Here is a 26,957-nt window from a genome sequence, read left to right as displayed (position 1 = left end):
ATGAGAGACTTTCAAGGGTCCTTGTAATGGCATTTTCTGCTGTTCAGAATGACTCTCCAAACCTCTGTTCTTATACTCAATGCTCATACACCACGTGGCCTATGGTCCTACTACATAGAAACTACATCTTCTATCTTAACCATATACAAAATACTGTCCTACCTGACCATTTCTGCACTCACTAAAGGACATTTAAAATGTCTTATCTATGTCCAAGTTTACCAATTCTGCAGTAAGAATCGCTTTGGGAAGCCTCAGGGATGATCAGATTCTCCACCCTCGGTGTTAATCAACACCTTTGAGCATAGGGATTGGTCTAGGCACAGTTGGAGCTGCTGGGGAAAAGCTTCAAGACAGGCTGAAATTCCCACCATGAGAGTACCTGTGCCAGTTAATCAAAGCTTTGTGGTGAAGCAGGCTAGGGGTTAAGTTCACCTTGTCTAAAGTCTTACCACTGATTCAGATCATAGTATTACAATCTTATCCATGCAGCTGGATGAGAAGTTCCTGGGACACCCAGGGAACTCATGTGTAAAGTGCTCTGGGTTTACACAGAGACAGACCTGAGCTGCATCAAGGTTATACAATGAACTTGAGCTTCATATTTATAACCAGAATTCCACAGTTCTTGTCACAGTATGCTTTAAAAAAATGTAGATAAAATGTTTTTTGTCCCTCCACTCTATTTAAAACAATGAAGGTTCAATTTCTCCATTATTTTAAACTAGAAGCAGCCAACAAATTCTACCTGGTCAGCTGAATACTTCAGTCTGTCAGAAATACCATTTTTTCCAGCAGCTTTACTACTCATTGAAAAACTCTGGTCTGGCATTACTTTGCTTTTTCTTATTTTCTAAAACTGCTTGTAAAGTAGATCATGCGCTATTGGTCTCTTTCTCAAGTGTCAGAAAGATAGTGCTTTAAAGAAAGTACTTGTCTGCCATCTTTGAAGAATTTGTGATGCGGACCCTTTCTCTAACCACATTTCACTACATCACACTTACCAAATGAATAGCTAGAGCAAATAACCAAACTATTCTGCATATTTATACTACAGGGATCTGTTGACCATAATTTACCAGTGCTATTAGGATTCTGACTCTAGAAAATCTCTGTGTTAATACTGCATGTGTTTTCTGGCTTGAGTAACTATCCATTTTGTTCATAGTTAGACCACAGTTTCATTAGATATATTAATAATATTTTTTTCATTTCATTTGTTAGCACTTTTCTCTTTTCATTTAAAGCTTTTCACTATCCCAATTTTATCAATTTGAGTAATCTCATTATTTGTCCTGAAGTATTCAAATACTAAAATGAAATGGTTCACTTCTCCTCAGCATTGCTCCCACGCACAACGTGTGTAACTGGAAAGACTGATGCTCTTTGTCTATCCTGAGGCTCCAAGCATGAGCTACATTTTACTGCCTCTTTATTTCTTCTTCATGCTACTCATCCGGGCAAGGGAAATAGGATGTTCTCCCATTACCATGTGTGAAATTTTTCAAAAGGTTTATGCACATGCACACTCTGGAAACAGGTTTGTTCAGTGGTTACCTTCCGCTGCTCTTCCATAGCTGCTCGCCAATCAAAAGTCAGTTTCCACAGGTCAGTTTGTGTTACTCCTTAACCCATTTTGATCGAAATAAACTGGCTTAGCCATGACCTATTCCCATTACTTTAACTAATATGACTTTGTGTAACTAAAATGGGTGAAGAAGCTCTCGCACAATCAGTTATGCTGGAAAGTAAGAGCAAGTCAGCACTGGTGCACAGTAATCTCCACATAAGCAGAGCTGGGCTGAGAAAAGCACATCTGTTCCCAGCCTGAGTTGTGTTCTGCAAAGCTCTAACCACAAAATTAGCCATGCTCTGCTAGACATTGCTATACAAGAGTTTCAGCTTACTTTTGTGTTATTATGAAGCTAGTAATCGCCATGACTGAGAAAACATGAGAGAGTGAAATGTGGGACATTGCAAAGATAAACACCTGAAATTACAGCACTGAGGATATGGCTTTTCTCTTACTTTCCAAAAGAATGTTATGTTTGAAACCTAACTACGACCATTTCAATGGAGGCATTTTTAGCTTTTTTATTGCTGAATATCGTAACAAATCCAGCTAATTTGTGTGCTAAAATTCCAAAGATGCTCAAAATCGTCTGTGTCCTGAGATGGCTGTTAAGGGAAGGCCATCAAGCTATTGAAGTCTGCATTATATCCCTGGCGTGAGAAAAATAGGTAATGGGCTGAGCATACTTCAAGTAAGCAGCGGATATTATTCAGAATTGTGCCTGCAAGTATTTTCTTTCTTACATAAGGTACTGCAACTTGATCATAAATTTAGTTCCTCTTAAAACATCTTAGATTTCTCACCAGCACAGCAAAGCTCAGGTATTCTAAAACAGACTGTGGGTCTACTCTATAAGGTGATGCCAGCACTTTTAGTAGCAGGATATTAGGAGGAATAAGTTCCACTGTTTCACACTTGATGCAGTATGTCTGTATAAATAGTGATAGAGCACACGGAAGCAGTCAGAAGCTGGACTCTCTGGGCTACAAGTTGTGCTACCACACACAGCATTCAAAAGACAATATAGAATCATAGAATAGTTAGGGTTGGAAAGGACCTTAAGATCATCAAGTTGCAACTCCCTTGCTACGGGCAGGGACACCTCACACTAAACCATGTCACACAAGACTCTGTCCAACCTGGCTTTGAACACTGCCAGGGATGGAGCATTCACAACTTCCTTGAGTAACCCATTCCAGTGCCTCACCACCCTAACAGTAAAGAACTTCTTCCTTATATCTAACCTGAACTCCCCCCATTTTAAGTTTTAACCTGTTACCCCTTGTCCTATCACTACAGTCCCTAATGAAGAGTCCATCCCCAGCCCCCTTCAGGCCTTATAGGCCCACTTCAGATACTGGAAGGCTGCTATGAGGTCTCCATGCAGCCTTCTCTTCTCCAGGCTGAACAGCCCCAACTTTCTCAGGCTGTCTTCATATGGGAGGTGCTCCAGTCTCCTGATCCTCCTCATGGCTCTCCTCTGGACCTGTTCCAAGAGCGCCATGTCCTTTTTATGTTGAGGATTTGCCAACTATAGATACATTTTTTATTAGGGAAGTTCTTTAAACTGGAGCTAATAATCACCTGCTTGTTGCACAGGGTTTTTTTTTCATGCTTACAGCTATATAAAAGTTGAGTAAGAGAAAATGGAAAAAAGATCTTTTTCTATGCGGAAATATAACATGAACTATTCTGATTGTAACAGCTTTTTCAATTAAAGCTAATTCCATACTGCCATATTAACAAACAAGCCCATTTTACTTGTTTGTTCAGCCTAAACTTTACTTGTCTGTTCAGCTTAATGAAAGTCTACACCACAGTGGGAACACTCTCAAAAATTCAATTTCTAGGCAGCGAGTAAGTGTATAGTGGAGTTACAGCTTTCAGGTTTCAGAAGGGACGTGGAACATCATGTTTTGGAGAACCCATTGGAAAGGTAAAACATAGCTTAGGACCGGCAGCATTTTCTGATAAACCTACTCTTAATTGTATGGATGCTGCCCCTGGGGGCTGTGGGAAGAAAAGATCTGATTTTATCTGGGAGAAAGTGAGCAATCTAGTGAGTAAAATCTAAGTGAGTCTCCTAGGCTGTGTTTATGCTTTTCTGAGTTATGACCTTCAAATAAGACTTCTCATCAATACACCATGAAACAAGTGAATAGTTATTATATATTTTCTCCTTTCTTCTCCAAATGAATGTCCATTAATAGAGAGCTCAAGGCTCATTCTGTTTATAGGAAATGACTTTCACATACAGTACAAAAAGATGTTCTCCCTAAATTGCTGAAACAGATGTAGGAACAAGCTGAACAGTTGCATGCCCATTTTAAACCAATATAAGTGACTACAAACAGATTACCAGTGACTTATTTAAAGCATATAAAAGCTACTCAATTTAATTTATATGAATAAAAGATCAAGTTTTTTCATATGAACTTTATATAACCTAGGCTAAATCTGGGGAACAGGAGAGGAATGGGGGCATGGAAACACACATGAAAGCAGAAAAAAATCATGAACTTAAATGAAATATTTGGCTTGCTAGCTAGTCACTGTTACATGGTCTCTTTTTAGGCCAGGTTCTTGCTCATTATCAGAACTAGCTTTGGATTTTGATGAGTATCCAAGAGCTGTTTTATTACACTCTGCTCGTATGTGTACCATTCTGCCCTGTAGTATCTGCAAAAAGATTCACAAAGAATTATTCTATTAAAATTTATTCTAATTTCATTAAAGAATCATCCTTAAGTCATTATGCTCACCTATGCTGTCTAGCATAAAATAATGTTTTAGCAAATAGAAAAATGTGGCTTACTGTTTCTTCACCATATGCAACTTAAAGTAATTACTGCAGTTTGTGTACTCCTCCAACAAAACTCTACAAAAATGGATATATTTAGAAGACCAATTAAATTAATTATCTTTAAAAGAAACCTGAAAAAATTACCAAAAAAATTGCATTAAGCACAAAATTTTATATCATCATAATAGCTACAACCTAACAATAGTATTATATTCATCAACATTTTCTCTAAAGTTTTATTGCAGCTAACCTAAATTGCATTTCTTACAAAATTCTGTGGACTACACTTCTCATCCTTGGGCTCAAATAGTCAGAATTTAGTTGCATGTACAGTGGCAGGCTTTTGAGCAGGAGGTACTCTATGATTTCTAAAATCTATGAGTCTTAGAAACAACATATTTACAGTAATGCTCTGAAAAGATAAATATCAAAACTATAGGAGTCTAAACACTGGGGCTTAAATCTGGTCAGCAAAATTAAAGAAGAGCCTAATTAATGCAGCTTAAAGGTAAGGAAAGCAATGAATATTCTAGTCCAGCGCCCCTTTTACTCAACAGAAAAGAATGTGCAGGCAAAAAAAAGAAAGTATGTCTGCATAGCCTTTCAGGTGCCACTTTCTGAGACAACCCCAAATAAGTCATTTAAAGAAATACCCTAATGTCAGAAAAAGAGAACAATGAAAGGACCCTTGCATCAACTGTTCCTCTGCTTTTCAACTTTTTAAGCTCACATCTTATTTTGTATCTTATTTCAAGTGTGTGACTTCTGGGACAGCAAGTAACTTTAAGCCTCATTTCCTGCAGTAATGCTTTCACGAGAAAGGAACATATCTCTGGCTGAGAATTTTGCTTTATCCAACATTTGCCCAAAGTCAGGATCTATTATATCTAAATCTTTCTACACAGAGACTTATTCTGTCTTTACAGTGACATGCTTTTCCCTAATATCTTACCTAAATAACCCATTACTGCATTTTAAGCATTAGTCATGTCTGTAGAAAGAGGGAACTGATTATTTCTTTCCTCATGCTGGAAATCCTTTATAGAACTGCTACCGTGTCCTCCTCAGTCTTCTCACCTTTAGGCTAAGCAAAACAAATACCTCCAGGCTCACCTTAAAGGTCATCTGTGGATTATCTGCACTCTCTGCTGGACTCCCTCCAATTGGTCCATCTGTTACAGTGCACTGCCCAAAACTGGGAAAAAGACAACGTTTTAGGAATGCTGAGTAAAGCATAAGGAATAAAACTTACAGCACATCTGCCATACACCCTAGTATGTGGTTTACTTTTCACAGCGTGGGATTCTTCACTCACATTCAGTTAGTGATTCAGTGGTGTCTGTGTAACTTCTGCTTTGCCAAGAGCTCTCTTTTTCTTAAATGTATACAATTAATTATTCCTCAGGGTAGTGTTCTGCACCTGTCTTCACTGAGTTGTCTCCTATTTTCCCCCAGATCTTTTCTTCAGCTTGTCAAGAAAACTGTGAATCTTTTTTAATCTTGTTTTTGGTCTTTCAGTTTTTTCCTCCTGAGAGCTTGCAGTTCCCTTCTAGGTTTGTATTGTCTACAGATATTACAGCTGTACTCCCTCTTCCACCTGCCAAGGTGAGTAATGAAACTATTCTATACACTGCAAGCCAGGAGAATCCCTACAGCAAGCACTCCTTTCATTTTGAGAATGGACCCTTAATCCCTCCATAATTTTTTTCCCAGTAGTTTTGCACTCAGGTTATGACAGGCTTATAAACCCAGTTTATTAATAAGAGTGCCGTATTAGACAAGACCAGTATTTTATGAGAGTTATGTTATACAACATCTTCTACTTTCCTGGGACATCTTTTTTCCTAATTATATGTGTAAATTAGTCTTGTCCAACATAATTTGGTTTTCTGACCTGGTACTTATCATATGGTTATATCTTCGATTCCTAGCTTTATTAGTTGCAGCAGCATCTTTCTGTTAATGGATGGTCATCTGACTGGCTTATTATTTATCTATTATTGAGTAGTTCTCAGGGGTCAGAGAAGTAGTCACTTCATTAGGTCTTACGCAAAGGATTTAATCAAGAACAACTGATCTAGAAACATCTAACTTGAGTTTCCTTTTCTATTCCCATAAAAGTTCTTCCCCTTAGCTACTTCATTAATTAGCTAACCATTTCATTATATTTAATCTTCTTCATGGAGACTGATGTAAAAACTGCACAAAATCCTAAGTCTTTATATTAAAATCTGTTATTATCTGTATCTATCCACTGATAAACCAACCTATTTGGTGTTCTTCCCTTCTGCAGGAGGGTCAGGTCAAGAAAAGCCTAACTTCCAATGAGATTTCAACCCATCTCAAGAAGGTATACACTGCTTGCATATGAAAAAGTTGCTTAGACAACTTTGAAGACACTACTGGAATATGTACAGTTGAAAGGTTGACAAGACCTCTCAAAAAACATAAACCCTGCAAACAGGAAACAGAAATACTTTGCAACGTCTTTTAATAGGAACTGCATTGAAGACAGCTCCCTCAAAAAATAACTTACACAATTGTCTAGAAATCACCGGTGCAGATAAATAATGTAGATTTATTACTTGGCCATAGTTCAAGTAGAATAAGCTGAATTACAAAATTAATGTCTCAAAAGACTTTTCTCTACCAAAGTGTTGCAAATTCAGAGCATGTACACCAAGGAATAAGGTGCATTTATGGTTGATAGAACATGGCTTACAGATTTGAAGTTATGAGAAGGTGAATAAACTGGAAATGAAGTTCTATGCTCTCTGAAAAAAATAGCCATGCAGAGTAAACAGTCATAAATATCAGAAATCCATCTGTCCCCTGAGATGAAAATACTGATCATGGTAATAGGAGCATTATAGAAGGTGTAATGTAGAGGATAACAGAAGAGAAATTAATCAGTCCTGTATTGTCATTGACTTAATAACCAGACAGCTACTACAACTTCTACAGATAAAGAACATTAAGTTGTTGTAAAAGCATCCTTTGAGGGCAGCTATCTGAAACTCATTTCTGAGACAGCTGTAGAAGAGAGAAAGGCATTTTAAATGAAAAATCATATTTCCGTATCAGGCAAGTTTTCATTCCTTCTGGATCCAAATAAACACTATTGCCAAATGGCTTGAAGTATTAGGGAAATATCCAAATGCTTAAATCAAGGCACCCTTTTTAGCTTTCCACCAATACAACTTGATGTAACTCCCCCAGGGACACAATTCTGATTTACTTCGAATGTATCTGTGATTGGAGTAACTTTCTAAACCTGTTCAGAAGTGCTAAAGAGAACTTGGAGATAAAATTACCTTTTAACTAGGAATTCAGGGGATTGCATTTTATGCATTTTTAGTGAAATTCCCACTACAAATTTCTGACATGAAGCAAGCACCCTGAGGTCACTCAGTTTTGTCTAAGAGCAATAATGACAATTGAGTAAGAGATTCTCCCCCTTTGGCTGAATTGGAATCACCCAACTGCCCACTTCTGAGGCTGGATCCAGCCTCCTCATGCATGGCTCTGTGCCCACAAACTGTGCACACATCATTCTGGGGAGAAAATATGATTGGCACACAGGGGAGTCTCACCAGTAGCATCTGCTCACAGTTTCAGAAAGTTTGGAAAGCTGTAATTTCAAAACATGAGACAAGCAACTCTAAGGAGAAAGTAAGCTACACGCACCCAAATTAATTCAAATATAAGAAAATTATATTTCCCTAAGGGAATGTGTTTGTTACAGCTACAGTAATTAAAAATCTCTAGAGCTGAGGTGACAACAACTGACCAAGCAAGGCAACCTGACATGCAGCAGAAGTACTGTTTTTAAGAAATCCCTCATCTCTGCCTTGATTAGATGACAGGAAACACTTCTGACAGTCATTTTTCAACAACACAAGAATGTAGTCAGTGGCTATTCTCAGCCCACTGAAGAAGGGACCTATTTCTAGAAAGAAAAAGAAAGAAAAAGAATAAAGAGAAAAAGAGAGTGATAGAGGGGAAAAAGATCCAACCAAGCACAACAAAAACCAGCCCTTGTCTTCAAGGATGTATAGACTTCCCTAGGAACTTTAAATAAGTGAATACATTAGAGTTGTTGCATGCACCACAGAGCACAACTGAACAGAAAGCAAACAGGCAAGATGTCATCCTCTCTCCAGAATAAGAAGCCTTCCCTGACAGCCAATACCACGACTGGGGGGCTTGCCATAACTAGTGGAAAAGACTAAATTGTAATGTTACTAATCTAAAGTGTTATTAGCGTATGACTGTTAACAGTAGATACACTGCTGTTTAATGTTCCCACTTGAACTAAGTAGGTTTTTGCAAATCCCCGAACTTTATACTCCAAAATGCCACACAAGTTCAAGTTCAGACAACACAAATTATGTAGGGGTGCCCCAGCTCTACATCAGCCTGCTGAGAATAATAATGTTAAAAGCCATTTGTGGCTGTAGTCACTTCCTACAATGGTGAAAACCTGTCTCTAGGCAAAGACTACACAAGTGTTGAAAGACAGAGATACAGAAAACACATCATAGGCTTTACAAGTACATGAACTTTAGAAAAGCAACCTGTTAGAGTCTAACACACATTACTGTGCACTGAGGAAATATAAGATCTGGGAGTTTTGGTTTTTGTTTTATTTTGTTTTAGGAGTAAAATAAAGTAGAAAAAAAGCCCCATGAAATACAAAATGTCATGTCATAAAAACATAATGCTTAAAAAAGATCAAAAAATATATATTTCAGATAACACATACCCTTTGCTTTGGGTTGGTGCTTTACTCTTTGATTTGAAGTAAATTCAAATGATCAAAGTTTGCTACTTTTCCAACTGTAATGTCACTTTGAAATGGAAAATCACAATCTTTTTTCAGTGTTGAAGTATTTTTACTCTTCCGAAAACTGATCTAGGTTTTCAGCTGAACTTTCACAAATACTTCTTTGTGATTCAAGCATCATTTACCACAGAATGGCACACTTTTGGCAGAAGAAAATTGTCCATTTGCATTAGTTTGCCTTATATACACTGCAGGGGCACTAAAGGCACTTTGCTCAAACACTGAGAAAGGAGAAAAGTCTCAAGCTGGTGGGATTATATCATAACTCAAGCAAAGAGCAGTTGGTATAAACAGACCTCATAGCAGCCTTCCAGAATCTGAAGGGGGCCTATGAGGATGCTGGGGAGGGACTCTTCATTAGGAACTATAGTGACAGGACAAGGGGTAATGGGTTAACACTTAAACAAGGGAAGTTTAGATTGGATATAAGGAAGACATTCTTTACTGTGAGGGTGGTGAGGCACTGGAATGGGTTACTCAAGGAAGTTGTGAATGCTCCATCCCTGATGGTGTTCAAGGCCAGGTTGGACAGAGCCTTGGGTGATATGGTTTAGTGTGAGGTGTCCCTGCCCATGGCAGGGTGGCTGGAACTTGATGATCTTAAGGTGCTTTCCAACCCTAACTGTTCTATGATTCTATGAACAGCAGATGCTAACTTTTTCACTCAGCTAGAGGGGGATTCATCTCCATCTCAGCTGATCACTCTGGCTCCATTTATGGCAAATAGAGAGAAATTGGTAGTTTTAAGACAGAATTTATAAAATCCCTTTCAAATATCTACATTAGATTGAGATTAACTACACCCTAAAACAAGCTCTCCTCACTCTACCCCTCCCGGCTCTACAGCTAGGGTAAGCTATAGCTCAGATGCAGGCATCTTCATTTAGACTGATGAATCGCATCCACCAAAGCTCAGTGAAATCACTGTGGATGTCTACTAAATTCACTGGGCACCAAAGGAGGATCAGTCCCCATTAAGGAATCATTTAACTGTATTTATTACAAATCACAAGTGTATTTATTTTGCTTTGCTTTTAATACCAGGTCAATAGATCTTGCATATTGATAATTACATAACATTACTTCTTAGTGTGATTTGTATGGATACAATACTTAAACAACCTAAGGCACCACACACCTCTCTTACTGAAAAATCAAATCTTTCTAATGTCGTTGGCTGTGAGGACTATGAGCCTGATCCAATACACTTCTAATTCAACAGTAAAGTCCTCTGTGAGTTCAGCCAGTTCTGCAGCAGATTTTAAAAATGTAGGTGGGGGTAAAAAAAAATCACATATTTTCTCTTTTCCAAAGCATTCCAGAAACAAGTTCACTACTTGTACTCAAATCTTTTGTTTTTCCCCAGAGCTCACACAACCCTCCCACTCAGAAATAGTTATTAGCTGGAAGCACATTCTGGCTTTTACTATTCCAAATGAACCTGACAAGCAATTTCCGAAGGAATTTATGTGCTGTTGTATTTCCCTAGGCTGTGTTTTAAAAGTGTGATCCCCTCTATTGCTCTTTGAGAGAGTTTAAGCAACTTTATCATTCCCCTTAGGGAATAGTAGAGGACACTGTGAACAGAACAAGAAGTGATACCATATTTTCTGCAGGAATTTTTATAACTTCACCCCACTCATTAGAGCAGTGAAAAAAAGGGCATTTGCGAATAATCATTGATTTATCTTAACACGATTGTATTTACTTTCCAGATGTTATTTAAAATAATATTGGCACAGTGAATGCAACAAGAATAATTGTAAAATACATACAGAACACAATTTACTGCAAATCTCCATGTGCCACAAATGACACTTTCCACTTGTTTTTTAGTTAATTCACACAAATACAAATAAGAAATAAAGTCATGTGACATAACTGACTAGATATTCCAAGTTAAACAAGTCAAATATCTGAAGCTACTTGTGACTTGAGCAGTTCAGAAGTAAACCTAGAAGTTCACATATGTTCATAATGAAACCTTAAATATTTTCTTTTCATAAAAAATATTTTGGGCCACTTCAAATATAACAATTAAGAGACTAAACTTGCACAACGAATTATTTCATTAAAACAGTTCAAGCTAGATAAGCATGAATGGAGTTTGGATCATGCTCCATGGGCACATCTGTGTGTAACACAAAAGAGAGTCATTGCTTGAAATAAGTAACTGGAGAAAACAGTAATTACACTTGGCATGTATGTACAATAACAGCATGTTTCAAGTATCATACCTAATTACATATACCTCCATGCATATGTGTGTATATATATATTTCACATATACCTGTGAAATACATTATTTTCAGTTATCAAAAAATCACAGAGGAAGTTAACTAATAAAGAGATTCAAAATGATCTTGCCAAAGCCAAAAAGCAACAGCTGAGTTAGGATGACAATTCAGACCTGATAGGTGAAGTCTAGTCTCAAATGATATGGACAACAATATTTTTGTTGAAATGGCTGGGGGTCCTGGAGGCCATCTAATAAAGTCTGGCCAACCCTCTGACACTAAATTCTCTTACTTTCCAAAACATGACAGAATAGCCCATACCATGAAGGGAATATTGCTTCCCCTGTTCTAAAAACTGTGACCATATAATTGTTATCAAAAGCAGTAGTTGGTTCAGGCCAAAAGTGGGTGGCAAGGGACCATTTAACAGCATGGATAACCAAGTGCAGTGCTCTGGTTTGTGCTTGACAGTGTTTAATTAGCTAGCAAAGAAATAATCAATAGAGACAGGCTACATCGCCATAAGTTCCAGCCATGAGCTCAGCCTCCAACCATCCTGTCCTGCCTTACTTCTGTATGTTGTGCTCCATCCAAGGATTGTTATTTATTTCCATTTCACCCACAGAGAATATTTTTCCTATAGCTGCCTCCAGGACGCCCAGACCTTTCACTCAAGCAGCATAGGTTCTGTCTTTTGCATTTGACATCTGAGGTGCACACTCCAGTGATGACCTAGATACCATAGAGATCATGCTTCCATGCTGAGTTAGGCACTCTATGGAGAATTCATTTATTTCTCCAGGCAAGAAAGTATTACACATATAAATGAAAAATACCTTAGATTGAAAAGACATTTCAAACTTTTCCTGAGTGCATGAGGGGGACAACTCATAGAAACATAATTTAATAGAATTTTTTAATGAGTCCTATGATAAATGTTTTATGGCCAAAAAAGGAAGTAAAAGCCCATTGTACTTTCCAAAGAGATCAAAGAACACACGAATTCCCAAATTAATTCATAGGTTTCCCTTGTAGAGCAATCCATAATGCCCTCTATTAAGTTACATCTCTTTATTTTGAGAAAATGGATTTATTTATTCCTTTGACAGGAACTTGAGAATAGCATCACCAGTGACTTTGTGTGACATCTACATGACAGCAACATTGGTTTATAAGTGACTGACAACTGAGACTTCTGCTACACCTAGGAAGAGCTTAATAAAATTGACTTAACAGATATTTTTATTATTCCCAAGAATAGGGCTGATAATGAGATTTTTTAGCTAACCACACTTCACATGACAAATTAAGAAGAGATCAATTTTTTTCCTATTAGCCTCACCCTCATCAAAGTCTCAGCTGAGGTCAACTAGCCCTTCACTTGTAGTTAATAGTACACAACCTTTGTCTCCAGGTTTTTCTTTATCAAAGCCTAATAGAAGAAAAATCAAAGACCCTTATTTCAAGTTTGATGGAAAATATTTTTCTTTAAATTAAAAACTCCTCTTTCTTAAAAAGACACAATGAGTATGCCTGAGTCTAGTACAATGGCAGCTGAATCAAAGTACTGAGGGCCATTAAGATGAGTGATATTGAGCATCTGGAAATACCATAGTACAACATATTAGCTCAGCGAGAATATTATTGGTAATTTCAGTGAAGCCTGGATTTCGTCTTTGGATTTTACCAGGAAAGGTAAGTACCCAGTAGCACTTTCCAGTAACATATTAGTATCTAGAAGATATATTCCAAAACTTGGAATATTAAAAATTATGATTCCTTCATTGCTTTTTTTATTGTTGTACAAGGTACAGAGTATGAATTTTACACTCACATCTATTCCCTAACCTGCCTAGAAACTCACCGTTACCACAGTGCAGACTATGTGTTTTGATAGAAATATGTAGGTTCAAGCCAAGTCCCACAGAGTCATATTCTCAGATACTAACTTTCTATCATATATATGTAAGCCATCCAGTTAGCATAGAAATATGCTATCAAAAAACATTTTAACAATATTATAATAAGGACCACCCTCTTCTGGAAAGCCGATTATAATTTTTCACTGTTTTGGCTCAGGTGGGATTTAACTACCTCTCTAGACAGACATGTTAGCCATTAGCTAATTATACAAATCATAATTCAGGCCAGATTCCAAACTTCTGACACTCAGCTGAGGCATTTCCCTCAGGATCCCACTGTAGCCCACAGCAATTTAAAAGTGCAGTTTGAATCTCTGATGGGTGAGATCTGCTGTATAGTCTTTCTATTGTCTATAACCAAAACCTAGGGTGGTTTATCAGGGTTCCTAAAGAGTCATCAAAGGTTAGATTTCAGGAATCTGGATATCGTATACTGGATGGCTCTAAAAGGAGCACAGATGCATCTTGCCTAATTTAACATTGTGTCTGTGTTAGCACAGCAGTACCATGGCCAACAGAGGAACACAAGCATGTCCACCAGGACATTTTTATACCAAACACAGGAAGGATTGTCCAAATTTAAAATAATTTAAGGTCCAAAGTTCCCATACAGAATGTTAATTGGTTTTTTCTACTTCCACTGAAATCAATATCAGTTACAATCCTACACGACTTTGTAGACTGGTCTTAGGCAGTTTCAGCGCTGTATCCGGAGTCAGACACCAATGTAGAAATGTATAGAGATTAAAAGTTCCTAACTTATCCTATTTTGGTGATTTTTTTTTTCATTTTTCCTCACTTTCATATTACCTTGTAACACAAAATTAATTACTTCTAGTCCAAATACTGCCAATAATAATACCAGAAGTTTTTAGAAATGGGTGGATGGGTGGGTGGATGGATGGATATTAGATCTCTTCTCTAATGGACTCTTCTCTTAATGGACTCTTCTCTTAATGGACTACAGGTACGTCAGATACTTAGGGATTTGTTTAATCTCAGATGATCACTACATGAATAAAGCAAATTTTGTGAAGATAATTAATCAGCTTCAGAAAAAAAGCTTGCAAACAGGCACCTTTATTTATTAACTGGCTGGAAAGAGCCAATGAAGCATGAATTGATTACCTGGAATACATTATATTTTCTAGATGTTGCCAACTGTGGTTCCTTCTTCCTTTCTGCAGCACACTAAGTAGAATAATGACTTCTGTTATTTGGACTAGAAAGACATTGAGTTTGCATTTCAAATTTATGCAAAAATCAATACAACCAAAAGACTTACTAATTCTGTATCTCAAACTTATATCATCTGGATAAAATTTGCAATAGAGGGATACACAGTACTAGAACAAGCCTAAGGTAAAAGAACTTCAGTCTGGAAAATAATTATTGATAAATTAACTGAATTTCCAATACATCCTAAGATCCATGAGAAAACATTTGAAGTAAACAAAAATCTGAGAACTTTGATGCATGGATAGATATGTCAAAATATTAATTTTCCTAACCTGTAAACTCAAAATGAATAAAAACATGGACATGAGTATCTCTCCCTGGGTTATGATGGATTAGGCTTATGGTGAAATATGCCAGAATTCTCTACCCTATTTTTTTTGCCTATGGACATGTTACCCATTGAAACAGAGCATTTTGAAACATTTCTTACTGGGCCAGATCCAAATCCCACAGTCTTTTCATTTGTTTCTGTATAATAACATCTTCACTTTTACTCACCAATAATCTATATAGCACATTCTTGCTAAAATAGGTGCAGAGGCAAGAGACAGAGGTAGGTCTGAAATAAACAAAAGTAAAAGTTAAGTACATGTTTGTACCTCATACAAACAGCAAGATGCAAAAAAGCACATGTATCCAAGTCCCCTATACCACAGGAGACACGACACAACACAGTCACTTATCCCAAGACTCACAAACAGAGACAGCTTTATGTTCTAAAAGCCAAAGAAAACTCTTGTAAACCACAGCACTGAAAAGTAGTCCTGGCCACCAATACCTGGCCACCAATGGCAAGCTGGGGAGAAAATGAACAATCATAGAACTGAAACTATCTATCCCCTTTTTTATCCCAGAAACCTGCATGTGTATATATAGTAACCATGCAGTATACTAGTCATTTTACAAAATGTCTAAAATATTCAGGTATTTCACAAAATGACTTCCTCAGTTCCAGATATCAATAAAATTTTCAATTATTTCAGAAAATTACCAGATATCATACATAGATACTGTGGGAAACACCTAAACTTGGCTCCTCTCGGATTGTGAACAAGTAAAACAATGTTTCTATTACATTCATTTTTAAAACTGTGCACTCACATTTTTACCTAAAGCTAAATAACAATACACATCACAGAGCTAACATTTATTTTCAAAATTGAAACTATTTTAGAAAGTGATTTTTATTGTTGTTTTGTGTTATAAAATAAATGCTTTCAAAAGAAATCCTAACAGGGGGGAGGGTGGGAACTGAATGTGTGTATGACCAAACAACACTAAATAAAAAGTAAATTCTTCTATGTTTTATTTCTTCTTCATCTCTTTATTAACGATTCAGCATTTACTCTTTTTATTTATTTGGCTTTTTATATCAAATGAGACATCACAGGCTTCTCCAATGATATGATAAACAAAACCCTACAGCACGTGAATGAATAACCACAAGAGTAACTGATGACATGCTGGCTTCCATCAATGAGCATCATCAGGTGGAGACCATGGTCCAGGAGAGAAATCCTAGCTGCAAAAGCTGTTAAGAGTGCCACTGTTATGGCAAAGTACCCATTACCTGCCAAAGTGAGGAAAGATCTATTTGGGACAGGAGGGGAAGGAAAACAGGTGCAGATTCAGTGACAGGTCCATCAACAGAAGTAGAGATTACTGAGGCTTTCTGTCTTTATGAGTCTTTTTCTTTGCTCGTTTGGGGGGTTTTTTATGGTTATGGGCAAGAGATGAAATAATAGAAGCAGCTTCAGATGTGCCCTGAGACACTGCCATATGCCTGGAAGGGACAAAGTGAGTTGGTTTTCTCCAGATCAGTCTTACCCTCTCCAAAACTGGTAACATTGAAGCAATTTCTAGCACTCTTCACCACAGCCAACACCAGAAGAGAAGGGGTCTGGAGTCATGTGCCAGTCCTTTCTGGAATTTTTTTGAATCCTAATGTGTCCTGATTATCTGAAACTCAAATAAACTCACTAATCTCCTGAATAACCTCCTTATATCTCTGGATATAAGCATGATTTTGGTGCTTGTTGAAAGCCAAACAGAAGAGACTCCCACCTAAAGAACAGTTTCTCCTTCACACTCCAATTAACAAATTGAAAGAAATAGCCTATGAAGAATACAGATATTAAGAGAAGACAACCTACTTGGAGAAATTTTGAGTGTAAGTTCCCAGAAGGAGAGCCAACAAAAGGGTATGTTGTCCTAGTGCAAGGAAATTTCTAAAGGACATCTCCTAGGAATGGACATTTCCTAGGAAAGGACATGTTCCAAAGAACAATGCTAGAAAATTTTCCAAAGGAAAAATATGTGACTGCTCTTTTTCTTTGTATCACTGCTGTTGTTTATGAATTCCCTGAACAGCAGAAGTGGCTAGAGACGTTATTTCCCACATAATCACAGTGTGAAAGTACATGGATAATTCCAGGATTCACCTTCTGTCAGTTTATAAAACCAAGTGGAACATGCATAAGCCAAAGCACCTGTAATAGCAGTCAGTTGGCAAAAATGCCTGAAACCTTTAATTATTTCAGGAAAGGACTGATTTCACAAGATGACAGTAATAAGCACAGACACACAGATACATACATACATTTTAAAATACTGCACTGTACACTTATGTGTATATATATATGTATGCCAAAGTAAATACACAGCAACCAGTTGTTAAAGGAATTGGTTGATTATTTCCTATTGCCATCAGCTGTCTCCTGCCTCTGCCATAATCACTCAGTACAAACAAATGACCCTTGTGCTATAAATAGTTTGTCTTTTCAAAATTCAATTTGTCAGCTAAGATAATACTACTTTAGCTCTAACACTATCCTCTACAGTGCTCCTATAGGGCTCACTGGTACCTGGAGAACAATGGATCAAAAGCACTCATATTCCAGTTCCAGTCCCAGCAAGGCTGCACATCATGTAAAATAATGCTTTGGTTGCTGTTGTTTTTTAAAATGTCATTTTGTATTACAAGAAAAAAAGTTTCTGAAATTCTCAATTAATTTTTAAACTTCTTTACTGAGCTAACTTGGCAGCTCCAGGTTTCTCATCTCATGCTTCACAAATTAAGCACAACGAAAAGATAAGAGTCTTTCATTTTAGGAGAGTGATATCATTTATGCTTTTATTTATTTTATTTTATTTTCACTTCAGTCACAGTTTCTTGTATTTCCTCTTGTTGCATTTTAAGATAAAAAGAGATAATCTGAGAAGACTGTGTTGTTCTCCCAAGCTATAGCCTGTCACATTCCTGAATTATCAGTACCTAGTGAAGCAGCACAGTAGAAACAGATCACATATGCCAATTCTCCCCCACTTGGTAACCATTTTTCAGTCACTGGAGGAAAGTGCAGAGTCCAATCTCTCTTTTGCATGATCGAAGTTAGTTCAACTATATAGCTTAGCAGATGCCCTCAGGCAGCAGGTGGTCCAATGAATTATATCAGAGAAACCAATAAGTTGTGTATTATTCTGGAGACTCGACCCTCTAACTTGTTAAAAGAATACATTCCCTTTTTCTTTTCTCCTATCTTAATGAATTTTCAATCAGGTTACCAACCTTCTTTAAAAATAGTCTCAAAGAAAATACAGCAATGAAACTGCTTTCTAAAAAAAATACTTGTTCGAAATCTAACATCGATTCTTGGCATCTGGAAACAAAATGTGGAATGAGAAAATATACTGAAAATGTCCTACAGATACTGTGTATGCTGACATCCCTCTATTCTGCCTGGAGTTATTCAGACTTACACCAACAGGACATCCTCCCCAGATTTGTCAAGTCAGCACAGATCAGAAGGGAGTTTACCCTGTGCCATCGAAAGTACTTAGAAGCACCCTCACAAAAGTGAGGTTAAGTTAAGCATTCAACACTGTCCCACACAACATCCTTGTCTCTAAACTGGAGAGACATCAATTTGATAGTTGGACCACCTGGTGGATAAAGAACTGGCTGGATGGCAAAGAGTTGTGGTCAATGGCTCAATGTCCAGCTGGAGACCAGTAACAAGTGGTGTCCCTCAGGGATCAGTGTTGGGACTGGTCTTGTTCAACATCTTTGTCAGCAACATGGAGAGTGGGATTGAGTGCACCCTCAGCAAGTTTGCTGATGACACAAAGTTGTGTGGTTTGGTTGATCTGCTGGAGGGAAGGAATGCCATCCAGAGGGACCTTGACACTCTTGTGAGGTGGGCTGATGACAACCTTATGAAGTTTAACCATGACAAGTGAAGATTCCTACACCTGAGTTGGAGAAATCCCAAGCACAGCTACAGATTGGGCAGGGAACAGATTCAGAGCAGCCCTGAGGAGAAGGACTTGAGGGTGCTGGTTGATGAGAAACGTAACATGAGCTGGCTTCAGTGTGCGCTCGCAGCCCAGAAAGCCAACCGTATCCTGGGATGCATCAAAAGGAGCATGACCAGCAGGTCAAAGGAGGTGATCCTGCCCCTCTACTCTGCTCTCATGAGACCTCACTTGGAGTATTGTGTGCAGCTTTGGTGTCCTCAACATAAAAAAGACATGGAACTGTTGGAACAAGTCCAGAGGAGGGCCACGAGGATGAAGAGGGGACTGGAGCACCTCCTGTATGAAGACAGGCTGAGAAAGTTGGGTCTGTTCAGCCTGGAGAAGAGAAGGCTGCATGGAGACCTCATAGCAGCCTTCCAGTATCTGAAGGGGGCCTACAGGGATGATGGTGAGGGACTCTTCATTAGGGACTGTAGTGATAGGACAAGGAGTAATGGTTTAAAACTTCAACAGGGAAGTTTAGATCAGATATAAGGGGGAAGTTCTTTACTGTGATGTCGGTGAGGCTATCTGGGCTGTAAGCGCACACTGAATCTGGCTCATGTTCATTTTCTCATAGACCAACACGTCCAAGTCCTTCTCCACAGGGCTGCACTGAATTTCCTTTTTGCCCAACCTGTATCTGTGCCTGGGATTGCTCCAACCCAGGTGTAGGACCTTGCACTTGGCATGGTTAAACTTCATGAGGTTGGCATCTGCCCTCCTCACAAGTGTGTCAAGGTCCCTCTGAATGGCATTCTTTCCCTCCAGTGTATCAACCGAACCACACAGCTTGGTGTCATCAGCAAACTTGCTGAGGGCGCACTCAATTCCATTGTCCATGTCAGCAACAAAGACGTTGAACAAGACCAGTCCCAACACCGATCCCTGAGGTACACCACTTGTTACTGGACTCCAGCCGGACACTGAACCATTGACTCTTTGCATGCACCCATCCAGCCAGGTCTTTATCCAACGAGTGCTCCACCTGTCAAACTGATGTCTCTCCAATTTAGAGACAAGGATGTTGTGTGCGACAGTGTCGAACACTTTACACAAGTCCAGGTAGATGACATCAACTGCTCCACCCCTGTTTTGAGAAAACATACTTGCTATCAGCAACTATTCTCAGCCTGAAAGTCAAAACACAGCACTGCACCAGCTACCAAGAAGGAGAAAAATTACTGCTACTGCTCAAACCAGGACACCATCATTTCCGTAGCCTCGTCATAGAAGGCCACCAAAAAGGTCAGGCAGGATTTCCCCTTAGTGAAGCCATGCTGGCTGTCATCAAGCACCTTGCTCTTTTTCATGTGCCCTAGCATGCCTTCCAGGAGAATCTCCTCCAAGATTTTGCCAGGCACAGAGGTGAGACTGACTGGTCTGTAGTTGCCTGGGTCATCCATTTTCCCCTTCTTGAAAATGGGCATTATATTTCCCTGTTTCCAGTCGTCAGGAACTTCACCTGACTGCCATAATCTTTCAAATATGATGGCCAGTGGCTTTGCAACTTTATTCAACAGCTTTTTCAGGACTCGCGGATGGATTTCATCAGGTCCCATGGACTTGTGTATGTTCAGGTTCTTAAGATGGTCTCGAACCAGATCCTCTCCTACAGTGGGCCCAAGGTCTAGATTTTCACAGTCCCTGCGTCCACCTTCCAAGACTTGGGTGGTGCGGTCAGAGCCTTTGCCAGTGAAGACCAAGGCAAAGAAGTAATTCAGAACCTCAGCCTTCTCCAAATCTTGTGTAGCCAGTTCTCCCAAAAGCTTCTGGAGGGGGCCAACGTTGTCCCTAGTCTGTTTTTTAGCTGCTACATACCTATAAAATCCCTTCCTATTATCTTTAACATCCCTAGCCAAGTTTAGCTCTAACTGGGCCTTAGCTTTTCTAACACAGTCCCTAACTTCCCGGACAATATCCCTGTATTCATCCCAGGCCACCTGTCCTTGCTTCCACCTTTTATAAGCCCCTTTATTCCTTTGATTTTTTCTCAGCAGCTCCTTATCCATCCAAGGAGGTCTCCTGCTGCACTTCCTTGTACTCCTGAGCTTGTAGCAGGTGATCCTTGAATATTAACCAAGAGTCTTAGGCCCCCCTGCCCTCTAGAGCTATATCCCATGAAACCTTGCTAAGCAGGTTCCTGAGGAGCCCAAAGTCTGCTCTCTTGAAATCCAGGGCAGTGAGCTTGCTGCACACTCTTCTCACTGTCCTGAGGACCTTTAAGTCTACCATCTCGTGATCACAGACTTCCCTGGAGAGTCACATTTCCAATGAGCCCTTCCCTGTTGGTGAGCACAAGCTCAAGCAGGGCACCTCTCCTCGTTGGCTCCTCTATTGCTTGCAGAAGGAATTTGTCTTCCACACATTTGAGAAACCTCCTGGATTGCTTGTGCCAGGCCGTACCGTTGCCCCAACAGATGGCAGGGTGGTTGAAGTCCCCCATGAGAACAAGGGCCTGCGAGTGTGAGGCTTTTCCTATTTGTCTGTAGAGTTCTTCATCCACAGGTTCCTCTTGATCAGGCGGTCTGTAACATATCCCCACAGTAATGTGTCCCATTACTGATTTCCCCTTAACCCTGACCCACAAACTTTCTGTTGACAGATCATCTGTCCCCAGACAGAGTTCCATGCTCTCCAGGCTATCCCTAACATAAAGGGCAACTCCCCCTCCCCTCCTACCGGGCCTGTCTTTTCTAAAAAGCCTGTAACCTTCCATTCCTACACTCCAGTCAAAAGAGCCATCCCACCATGTTTCTGTGATGCCTGTTATATCATACCCCCTATATGTGCCCACATCTCTAATTCCTCTTGTTTGTTCCCCATGCTACAGGCATTTGTATAGAAGCATCTGATCCGAGCTCCAAATGAAGCCGGCTCATTGTCTGGGGCAGCTAGAATATCACTACATTGCTCCAAGTATTTATGATAGATGCTGGCAACTGACTGGGTGTGCTGGGATGGAATGATGCCTCCCTCCTCCAACACATCTAGTTTAAAGCATCCTTGACAAGTCTGGCAAGCCTCCCAGCAAAGCCACTCTTCCCTTTATCAGAGCAGTTCCACCAGCCCCCAGTAGGCCTGGCCTACAAATGTGGGCCCCATGTTCAAGACACCCAAACCTTTGACTATGACACCACCCTTTTAATCATTTATTAACCTCTCCAATCCTCCTAGCCTTTGGAAGGTCCTCCCCTCTCTCCTGGAGAACTGTTGAAAAGCCTATCTGAGCTCCAGAGCCCCTAATCACCTCTCCCAGGGCTCTGTAGTCCTTCTTTATACTCCTCAGGCTACTACTATCTATATCCCTAGCACCCACATGTATCACTAGAAGCGGCTAATAGTCCGTGGGACTTACTAGAGCAGGCAGCCTCTCTGCAACATGCCTGATCTGTGCCCCAGGTAGGCAACACACCTCCCTTGGGACCGGGTCAGGCCGACAGATGAGCGCTTCTGTCCCTTTCAAGGCAGTGTCCCCTACTACTACAACCTGCTGCTTTTTCCTGGTGGCACCAATAGAGATCTTCTGTATTAGTGCACTAGCCGGCTGTTTCTGATGCAAGTGCATTTCCTCATCAGCCCCCTGCAGGACAGCAAAGCGGTTCTGGGTGGGTACAGCAGATTTAGGAGGAAGCCCCTTGCTTTTAATTGCTCTCTTCCTCCTTTTGTTTGTTTTTTTTTGTTACTAATTCCCAGCTTCCCGTGTTAACGGCCTCCTTCTTTCCTCCATGAGTTAGAGGGGAAGCTTGAGGCCCCTGCGCTGTTTGGGCCTGAAGCAAGCAGTCCTGCTTCCTCTCAGCTTCCCTGACATCTTGCAGCCTATTGACAGCGTCCCGCAGCTCAGCCACCTGCTGGAGGAGGACCTCTTCTGTAAGGTAAGGGCTGTATATTACAGTCATCTTTAATCAATAATAGAGTTATGCTACTAAAAATGAACTAGAAAATTATTTAGGAAAGCAAAGGAATGGAGACTCAAGTCTCTCTTCTCCCACAATTTAATTTTTCTGTATTTTAGTTTTTGGCATACCAATCAACTATTTCATAAATCCCCATCCTCAAGAAGGATTTCAGCAGATTTGTAGGCAGTGACAGGTTTAACAAATCACCTGACAATTGGGTGTGTCCTGCTAGGAAGAGCAAACTGAAGCAGAAAAGTGGAGTCTGCGAACATGCTGCTTTCTTAATGGATAACTTTCCTAGTGCATTCAGGGATTAGACATTTATTTGTTGGCAAAAATAGGTTCCTGCTTTTTCACTCTAAGCTTTGCACGGCCAGCACAGGAAAAAGAATGTGAATGAATCTGTTAGTGTCTGTGCTTCATCAATACATTCATTTAGAGTTCCTCATCCTTTCAAAAGAAGAGAGTTGCATGATTAAACGTAAAACTAACACCCTGGAGGAAGAGTCAGATGCCCATCTACCTTGCACTTTCCCTCCAGTGCGTGAAAACTATATATAAAAAGCTTCTAAGGTAGAATTCCCCACTGACATGCATAGGTCAGAGGAGAGTTTTGCAGGCAGTTTGCAGCCACTTTTCACACAGGTATAAATGTATGCATAATGTTTAAGGCAGTGCTGAGTGCATTGCGTTATTATCATATAATGTGTCCTCCAGACCTGTTATTGCTTTTTATGATGCTCAAGAAACAAAGAAATCACCTTGTTCTGAAAACTCAAGCAGAATATGCAGAACTGGTACCTAGCAAAAGGAAGGCAGGCGGGATAAACTTTAAGCAATGTGACATTTCTTAAAGAGTTGCTTTCCTGGGACAGTTGTGTTTGAAGAACCTGATTACAGTTCTTGAGCATCATCAACATCCAAACTAGTGTCACTGTGCATGTGAAACAAAACATCCTCACAGCACTGGATATCAGTGCATGCTTCACCCTCACAAGTGTGTTTCAGGCAATCCAAAACGGGATTGTCCAAGAGAATGGGTAGATGCCCAGTGGTGGCATTTCCTTTCTCACACCTGGGTAATATGTTAGCATTGGTTTACCTCCTCTCATAGAACAGGCAGAAAAGTTATGAGAGATTTGGTGTCTGAAAAAGCCTCCAGGCCCCTGGGACCAAACACTAAATGGTTCCTCAGATTGTAGACAGCTTTCAAAAAGACCTTTATGCCCTGTTTATAGAGTAACATACAGGAAAAAGTATTGAAATAAAAGGCCTTAATTGCAGAGGCCATTCATGCCAGAAGAGGATTTCCCTTCCTTTTAAAAGACTGTTCTGTACTGTGATGTTTGAGTGGAGATCTGGTTTGTATCAGATGAGTCTCTGCCTTGAAATTATGAGTCATATAGCTGTTTTCACTTTCTACTCAGCCACAGAGGATGGCATACCAGAGTCAACTTTTCCCTTTCATCTACATACACATAGTCTGTTATTTTCTTCAGCCCAAAGAGAAGAATTTATCTGTCCTTTATATTATCTCGTATTTATGGGATGTCAGCAACTCCTTCCACAAAATGTTCAGCCAGAGTAAGGTATGTAGTCACTGTGACCACAAGTATACCCACACACTTAACCTGAGTTGTCATTCTGAAGGATCAAGAGTCATGCTTTTCAACCTAACTGAATCTCTTCCTCTATGAAAGCTGACATTAAAAATTTCTCAAACTCCCAAGAATCTGATTGCGGCTTTGAGAATTTGCCACAGGGCAATTGAGAGCAATCTCTATAAATAACTCAGGCATCTCTTCCCAGATACTCTAAGAGTGTCTGAGGGATTCTGGAAAAGTGAGAGGAATATCACAGGGCCAAAGGAAGAGCCTTTCAGGGTGAACAGAATAACCTGGCAGAGAGACAGCTAGAGGCCAGGTAAGATATCCTTGGTCCTCCTCTGTTCTGGCAATTGAATCCCATTTAGTCAATCTTTGCACCTATTTCTGCAGTGAGTACTGAATTAGGTGCTTGGGGCTTTGTTTGGAGAGGTAGGAATAAATGTCTATTAAATGTCTATTAAACTACAATGTCTATTAAAACTACAGATAAGAATCCACTGGTATTTTCAAAAAGACAGGGGAAGATTGCAGAAAAAAACACTTACCAGTCCTTAGCTGCACAGTTAGATGTCCATACAACTCCAAAAATATTGGCCAGAGTCTGCAACTTCTTACAAAGGAAGCAAAAAAAGAAAGCAAAAAAAAATATATGGTGAGAAAGAACAGCATTTTCTTTCTGTGGCTTTGCATAAGAATAAAAAGAATTAATAATTAATGTTATCTCTATGGATATTGTTCTATCTTTATATCAATGTTATCTTGCTATAGATAATACATTAGCAAATAAAACCCTAGGTACAGTAGTTCTAGGCAAAGTGGCATTCGTCACGAGTACGTATTTCAAGCAGATGGGAAGAAATTCACCAGTGGGACAGCTTACAGAGTCTCTTGGCTTATCATTTTCCCCTTCAGTCACATTTTGAAAAATCAAAACAAGGAGCTCTGAAGAATACAAAGTTTCAGCAAGCTACACCAAAAAATGTGAAATGCAGTGTGATTTGCCATTAAAGCCACAAAGTCAGGAAGTACTGATACAGAGAACAAAGCTGAGTGTTTCAACAGTATCGGATAAGTGCTGGAGGCAAAGTGGGGAGAAAGTCCCTGTTAAATTGCCTTATCCAGATGTGATCCAGTTTCTGCAGAAAACATGGAGCTGAATCTAGTATGGTTACAGCACAGAAATTACAGTTAATTGGGTTCTAAAGTTCTTGTTATTTAAAGACTAGTAGAGTAGAAATGTTCAGAGAGCACTAAAATTCTGCACTAATGGGGATTTTATTAGTACCTGGATGGAGGGATGGATGGATGGATGGATGGATAGATGGATGGATGGGTGTAAAACCAGATAAGCAAATTTGTACTTGAAGAAGGAGGATTATTTGGCCCAAGGAAGAAAAAGAATGTAGGACTGGTCTCAGTGCCCTGATTTTAAGACAGATCAATCCAGACTTCAAGATTTTCCACTATGTCCAAGAAATGAAAAAGGCTATAGCCTAGAAACAAATGTGTTGCAGATAATATATGATGTTGATACTTTTCTATAGAAAATCTTCAGACAGTAACATATTTCATGACTTAGGAAAGTCAGTGGAACAATTATGTCTGCAATTACGTAAGTCTGTTCTTACAGCACCATTTTTGTAAATTCTGCAGAACTTACTTAGGTGCAAAGATTTTTAGTTGGGATCTAATGCTGCTGAAAATCCACAGCTGGTAGCTGACTACTGGCAAACTTCCTAATTTGTACCCAACACTGTATCATGACATGAGGAGATAACAGTCTATCTATGGCAAGCTGTAAATCAGTATCTATCTGAAATACCTCTCTCCTCTCTGAAGGCTAAATCACCCTAAGAAAGGTGCCCTAAAACCTAAAGCCACAAAAAAAACAAGTCTTCAAAGGCGTCTAAATGACTTTAGTTCATCTTTCTGCCATATTCAGTGAAATAACTGGAGCAATTTAATAAGCTCCTAAGCCTTAGTATTCATTGTCCTCCCTAATAGTCATGATCCTGTCAGCTGAGAATGAACTAAGAGAGTGCTCCTGCTCCTTTTCAAAGCAAAAATAGTAGTGCTTAAACCACCCTTCAGACATATAGGCAGTTTCCAAATACTAACCCAGATCCACTTTTGAGCATTTGTTCCTAACATGTTTCCAGCCCTTTTGAGACAGACAAATTATTTTATTCACCTGTTTTACTCCTGTTTCAGAGTAGCAACCATAGCTTTATTCCACATGCACAGCATCTGTCACAACATGGCACTGGCCCACATCATAGTTCCTACTCATTTTCATGATCACATTCTCCAAGCTTTTGCCTTCCATAAGGACATAGTGCCACCAGAGACTTACGTAGCCACCATGTATCCAAAAACTCTGTAATACAGAACATCAGCAGCCAGCCACAGCACAAGTTCACTGCAGAAGCACTGTTTTGAGTAGCTCGACTTCTGACCACAGTTTTAGCATGATCTCACAATTATCAAGTGATGAGCACACATACTGTGGTTAAAGTGGAGTGTTTGAAAATGACA

This window comes from Melopsittacus undulatus, chromosome 3 (genome assembly GCF_012275295.1).
Source record: "Melopsittacus undulatus isolate bMelUnd1 chromosome 3, bMelUnd1.mat.Z, whole genome shotgun sequence".
NCBI classification, from domain to species: Eukaryota; Metazoa; Chordata; class Aves; order Psittaciformes; family Psittaculidae; genus Melopsittacus; species Melopsittacus undulatus.
Note: the sequence above shows the minus strand (reverse complement) of the source record.